Below are 7,355 nucleotides of genomic sequence, written 5' to 3' on the forward strand. Positions count from 1 at the left end.
TTGTAAGACATTTGTAGACCAAGCTTCAAAGACATCAAATAAGATTTTCGGCATTGGCCACGAAATTTTGAAGGATTTAATGAAATAATTCCATATCTCAAAAGAATAAGGACATTGCAAGAACATGTGATCCGTTGATTTTCTAACATTATTGCAAAAGACACACAAATCACTGTCTATCTCTACTCCGCTATGCCTCAACATGTCTCTAGTTGGAAGGGAATTGTGAAAAGAAGCCCAAATAATAAAACTAACCTTGTGAGGAATGTTGTTCTTCCAAAGGTGCTTCGCAAAATTACACGAATCAAGTTGTCCAACAAGAACCTAATAGCACTTACTAGTGGTAAAGCCATCCAAAATAGACAGAACATCTTCGTTTTCCCCTAAAACAGAAATACGCAAATCACGCCTAAGAAGGTCCCATTCAAGCTTCTTATTAGCATTCAACAATCTCTTGAAATCATTCTTCCATCCATTATTATCAATCATCTCTGCTATCGAAATATCCTTGTCCTTCCCAACTTTAAAAACCTCTAGAAATAAGTCTTGTAAACAACCTCCATCAAGCCATATATCCTTCCAAAATCCGATTCCTTTACCGCCATTAACTGTAAATCGAACCATATTATGAACCCTAGGAACCATATTAACCACATTCTTCCACAGACTTCTACATTGAGGTTTATAGTCTACATCCGACATTAAAAAACCATTGTTCCTATTAAACTTCTCTTGCACAATCTTCTTCCATAGACCATTCTTCTTTTTAGAGTACCTCCAAAAAGTGACATACGAGTGTCACCGATATAACGTTGTAAGAAAGTTTTTTTCTTTTTATCTCCAAAATTTATCGTCTAGAGAAAATATAAATCACATATTTTGTTAATGGAGCAAAGAAGTTTTGGTAATGGACAACAATATAAAATAAAAAATAATATCATCGACGAAAGAATTTTATACTACATTTTTACCTAAACTGTCAAGAAGAAAGCCACTTTTATTAAAAGGAAAGCTGATTGGTCTTGTTAATTTGACTTTAAGTTAATATAGGGTGGATTCAACAAAAAGAGGAAAATGAAGAAACAAATTAAGAATCTTTCCCCTCACCGTAAACTTTCCCCTTATCGGATTCAACAAAGGAAAGACAGTAAGGCGTGCATTTCAAGGCAATTACAACATTAACCATTAACATTATTGCTATTGGTTTCAGATTTTTTTTCTTTTTTAATAAGGAACCTTTTCATTAATGAAAATTCGAGGTTACAATGAGTTTAAGATCAAAGATAATAGAATACAAAAACATCCCTTAAAAGTACAATACCGAGAAATCCCACAAGAAGAAGAGAAGGATTTACGAATAAGATCCGATTAAATCGGAGAAAGAACGGTTTTATTCAGAATTAAAATCCAACTATTTAGTTTGTTTTTCTTCTTTAGAAAGATATGCTCCCAAAATTGGAGTGATTTGATCAAATCTCACGGTTGAAGATTTTGTCGCCGGATAAGTTGATGATGAAGATTTCGTCGCGGAGACAACAAAGATAAAGATTTCGTTGTTGGAGAGCATCACTATTGATCTTAAAACCCAACCCAATAACCAAGAATCGCCATTAAAGCGAAGATAAACCTCAAAATAGTAGATAAAACCACCGTAATGGTGTAGATAAGTAGAAAACATGATAAAAACTAAGCTAAAACTACAAACTAATATAAAAAACAAGGAATAGTGAAGAAATTTGCTCAGATCCAGTCCATGTTGTTGGTGATGGTTTTGTTGTTGAAAAAGATGAAGAAGTGAGAAAGAGGTGTTTCAGATACTCTAGCATTAACAATTAACATTGCACCAAAAAAGTATGAGTATGTAATCACTGATAGATGCACTATCACGAAACATTTCTAAGATTTAGGTACTACGAGAAAATTTTATATATAGAAGAAAAAAAATTACAGGGACAGCAGAAAATGAAAAGTGAGAAGACAAAAGACCAAAGCATTTTTGCTCCAGTGGACACCATAATTTTTGACCATAAGGCTATCTATTGGCAGTTCGCAAGTCATGAACTCGCATTAAAATTGGAAAACACCAACCGAAAAGAGGTTATAAACCAACAAAAGAAACACAACTGAAACAACACGCACATAGACAAAAGAAAACATACATTTCTTGGCTTGTGTTTTTTCTACTATAACATCTTTTTGGATTACTATGGAAGAACTAACAAAATCTCGTGAAGTTAGGGCAAAGGGTGACACGAGAAATCGAAAGACAAAAATAATTAATGTTGAGGAAAAATTATTTTTCAAATCCACCCAAAGTCAAATAAGTTTGACGAAAATCGTGTTTCCCTCTAGTAAAATCGGGTTTCCCATAACAATTTACATTTTTTCTAACGAAAATGTCATACAAATAGAAAATATTTCATCTACGAATTATTAATTTCATGATATTTTTAATTCGTAAGAATACATTTTGCTTGTTTAATTAGGATCAATGCCATATCCAAAGAGAGAAAACCAAATTTAAAAAAAAATACTAAAATAACCTAATAATTATAGAGGTCAATCGTAGTAATTTAAACATATAAGTAAGCAGCTTCAATTTAACTTAATTCATGAACTGAAGATTTTTCATATTTGACAACAAATCAATAAAAACTTTACTAATAAAATATTAAATTCGCTTTTATTTACCTAAAACTCAGGGAGACAAATAGATCGATCATAAGTAGGAACTCGCTCGACCATCAGAAAGGGGAGGGCCCAAAGAGACTCGAGCCTATGCGAGAGGAAAGGCAGGTACTAGAGGAGAGGGGTTAAAACTAGGCAACATAATTAGCAAAGGCCGGTGTCCTATCAAGCAGCTTCCTCTTGTTTGATTTCGTGTAACCATAAATCGTTGAGAAGACAGCACAACGAAATCTGCCTTATGTAGTTACCTGCTCTTTCTTAGAGAATAGCTAATCACGGTATAGGAAGATCCGCTATGTGTATGCTTTCCGTTGTCCTCCCTAGTCCAACAGTGGATCATTCACAAAGCTAATCACATCTAACATGTCAATAACAATAAAAACTTGATGATTGAAAACAAAATTACTCTTAGGGGTTACGTATAAACCACCATCTACCACTTTAAAAATAAACTGTTGAAACTAAGATCGAAAGATGGTGAGGTTTGATATCTCGGTTTGTCCCATCAAAATATGTAGATATCTAGATTATAACTAAAAAACGTACCATCTTCAAATTCTTTTTCATTTGGGTTCTATAGAAAAATGGGTGCAAATTTTATAACTTAGTGTACAAATAAAATTGTGCATGGATCATTTTCCACTACGTAGAAAGACTTATCATGCCACCTGACCCTTTTCAGCAATTGATTAGATATAATTTTTAACTTTAGCTTTTAAATGGATAATAAAAAGTTGTATCTTGTTGCCGAAGAAGTAAATTTAAAAGTTTATGATATAGACACGACATAAATTATGGAAAATTTGTTCGTTGCGAACTTAGGAGTAAAATTAATTATATTTAATGCTTTTGGATTTTCTTGTTAGGGTGTTCTTTTATAAACGCCAGAAACATTAGTGGTGTACCTCTTTATCTACGTAACCTCAACACTTATCTACCTACCCCATCAGAATTTCTAAATACTCATACCCCCCGAGATAAATAGAAACACAAACATTTTCATGTGTATATGAAATTGATGTGATTATAGAATCATTTTCTCTACACTCTTGACAGATTCAGAGTGAATAACACTTTTTATTGTAAAAGCCTAATTTTTCTAGCGATAAGTTTTCTTCAACCTCAAAGATAACAACCAAACAAACCCTAGTTTTTCATCTCGATTTCTCCTCTCCAGGTAAGATGAAATAAAAACCATGACAATTGTTTGATCTGGCATCATCTCAAGGTTATGATTTCATTCAATAATCACTGTTAAGTATTTTATTTTTGTATTACAAACGCTTGAACTCTAGTATGTAGTACAATGTAGATTTATAAACTGTTGCAATCTTGCAACAATTAACAGCACGTTAGATGTATCAAAATAATATGTAAGAAACTGAACAAAATAACTCTACAAAAACAACTTGATGAGGGCAGAATCATAGGTTCAAAAAGTTGTCCTTAACATATTAGTTCGCGGGTATACTCGAGACGAGTAATGCTAAACCCCTCACAGCGAAGGTGTGTCCAGGATAAGACTGCCCAATATAAATTGAATTAGCACAAAGAAAGTTACCCACTCTTGAACTTAACAACAGGGATTGCAATGAACACGCCGCGGAAAACAAAGCAAGAAGAAGATTAAAAGAAGACTAAAAAGTAGTCGCTTCTGGTGTATTTAAAAAACAGATTTCCGGATGTATTTACAGGAGAAGATACTTGCAAATCAAGTTAGGTTTTAGTTTTCTTCAAAAACAAGTATTGTTTCTTGCAAAATAATTAAAATACGTAAAATGAATTTTCCCGTAAATAAAACTCTTAAGAAAATATTTTTAGAATTAATTTCCTAAAGGAAAACTTGCAAGAATAAATTCCATTAGACACGGGACTGGGTGCATGGTATACACGCATATGCATGAGTTGAAACATGTATATTTCACCCTACCCCTTCCACCGTCGTTTGTCACCATTAGCAAATGGTTATATATAGTGGGGTCCTTCTTTAGTTTTCTACAATGTGGGACTAAAGCAACATTTCATTCACTCATAAAATGAGTAAGTATCCTTGGACCCTTAGAGCATCCACAATGGACGACTAAACCCAAACATTTGGTCGAGAATCGTGACACAGTGGAACGGACTAAAGATCAAAAACCAGACTAAATCCAAATTTCAGGCTATATTTAGTCTGAAACACGGACAAAAACCAAATTTGGTCGAGCGGAGTTATAATCTTCATTTCTTAATAGGCGTTTATATAATGTACGCTTCAAGTGAAGCGGTTTTATAATTCTCGTCCCGTGATGAGGCGTTTGTATAATGTTCGCTTTCGGAAGGCGTGAGTAAAATGTATGCCCCACCGGGCATTAATATAGTATGCGCCTAATGACAGGCGGTCTTAAAGTCTTCGCCCCATTGAGACGAAAAATCAGCTTCTAGTTGTACGTTCTGTCTACCCAGGAAGAAATGGTTCTGTGCAAACATCCGAAGCCATGATTCTCAGTAAGACTCGAAACTTTCTCTCAATGTCTCTCCCTCCACTTTCATCTTTATGTAATTTTCTTAACCTCTAATCTCCCTCTGTGCAGATTTTGTGGAAATCATAACTCCAAGTTCGAAGCACAGAGAATCTCTTGCCCACTTGACCCATCTCAGAAAGAACTCTACTATCTCTCATCTCTATATACCAAGTGTTTGATAAATTGTCTCAATGAAAATTTTGACTTTATATATTCAATGTTTTGAAAATCTGTTCTTGATGCAAAACCCACTACTGATTCTTACTTTGTTGTTAATTGTCTATTCTTGTTGTGCTTTTGGGATTGTCTAATATGTTCGCCTGATTTCTGGCCAATGTATAACCTCCGCCCCACCAAGCGTTAACTATATATCCGTCTGATATTGAGGCGTGAGCTATATGTTCGCCCCATATCAGACGTTCGTTTTATCCACGCCCCACGGCAGGCGTTGGTTATATGTACGCCCTTTTCAGACCAGCATTATATCCACGCTTCACTAGCAACCGAACGTTATATCCACGCTCGACCAAATATGCTCTGCTACCGTAGTGTAGGATCACAGACTAAACTCAAAGTCTTTGATCTTTGGGTTTGATCACACCATTGCAGTTGCTCTTAGATCACTAGATCAAACCACAACAAGACTAAAACTTCTTTTATTAAAAACTCATTTTTCTCCAACATAAACATCTTTTTTTAAAAAGATTAACAACCTTAGATTGTCTAGGTAAATCATGTCCTTCTCTAATCTGTAGTTCCCTCATGGTTGCATCTTCGTTGCAGTTCAAATCATTTATTTTCTGTGAAGCCTTATACGTTGATATATGTATGGATGAGACTTTATTTTTTGCTTCTTATGATGCTTAACGGTGGTTAATGTTGCAATTTTTTGAGACCCAACGCGAGGCTAAAAGTAAATTATGATCTTTTACATACACATACCCAAAGATAGGATATTGGAATGGCCTCGACAAATAAACAATCTGATTTGTAATTTTCTGCAAATATGTTTCCGGAGTCGCGGGATATTTTTATTGCAAGAAACAACTCAAGCTTACTTAGTTACTAAATAACAAGAGACATCTGCAGCCAACTTGTGCAGCATCCATGCCATTAATGGTCTCTGGAATAAATATGTTTTAAAGGGAAATTGTCTTGCAAGACTAAAACAAGACACCTTTTTTTTCCTAGTGAGGAAACAAATTTCAGAAACATTATAGGGACTCGGATATGGTTCTTTTTTTTTACTGTTTCGTGAATTTTTTTATAAAGAGGGGTACCGTTATAAATATTTTTTAATAATTCAACAATTTTCATGTTAACCAAATTACAACTAACTTAACTAACCAATGAGGGTACCGTTAGCATTTTCTAGGGTTATATAAAGTAACGCCTTTATTGTTATTGTAATTTTTGACGATACAAACTGCTAACTAATGTTACTAAGAAAATTATATTCTGCTTCTTATCTCCATAGTCTGTGTGTATATGTATAGAATGATATACACGTAATACATTATCTGCGATAATTTTGGGTATATAAAGTAGTGGAATAAAAATTAAATAAGTCACGTGAGGAGAGAGAATCTCTGAGGTGGTGGATTTGAAGGCGATTTTCAGGTTTAGGTTTTTTGTGGTTGTTTCCTCTTTTATCCGCCTCTGACGGGGTATGTCGACGGCGTTGAGTGGCTTTCCACCTCTGTTGAAAGGCTCCGGTCATGCAGAGGGTATTCCTAAAGGATACCCCATTGTTTGTTTCGCTCTGGTGTTGAAAATGGTGTCTCTGGTACACCGAAGGTTTTTTCTAATCCGTCTTTGTCTTAAGATACACCAAAGTTTGGATCAGTTACATGTTCGGATTTTTTCGCTAAGAACAAAGCTCAACCAAAAGAGGCTGAGCTGAGAATTAGGAACCCTGCTATCATGAATGGTAAGAAAGCTGTCTTTCATTCCTTAGCATATTTCTTTGATGACATTAAGAAATGTCAGGATATGGTGGTGGGTGATTTTGTGGGTAAGATATCATCGTTCTTGGCGGTGAAATTTGCTGTCACGAGGGAATGGAAGCCTAAAGGTGATTTTAACATGACTGTTCACGGAGATTCCATTTTTATATTTGATTTTGCTTCTGAAGAAGATAGAATTGTTGTTTTAAATAGGGCC

The sequence above is a fragment of the Papaver somniferum genome, chromosome 2 (genome assembly GCF_003573695.1).
Source record: "Papaver somniferum cultivar HN1 chromosome 2, ASM357369v1, whole genome shotgun sequence".
Classification (NCBI taxonomy): domain Eukaryota; kingdom Viridiplantae; phylum Streptophyta; class Magnoliopsida; order Ranunculales; family Papaveraceae; genus Papaver; species Papaver somniferum.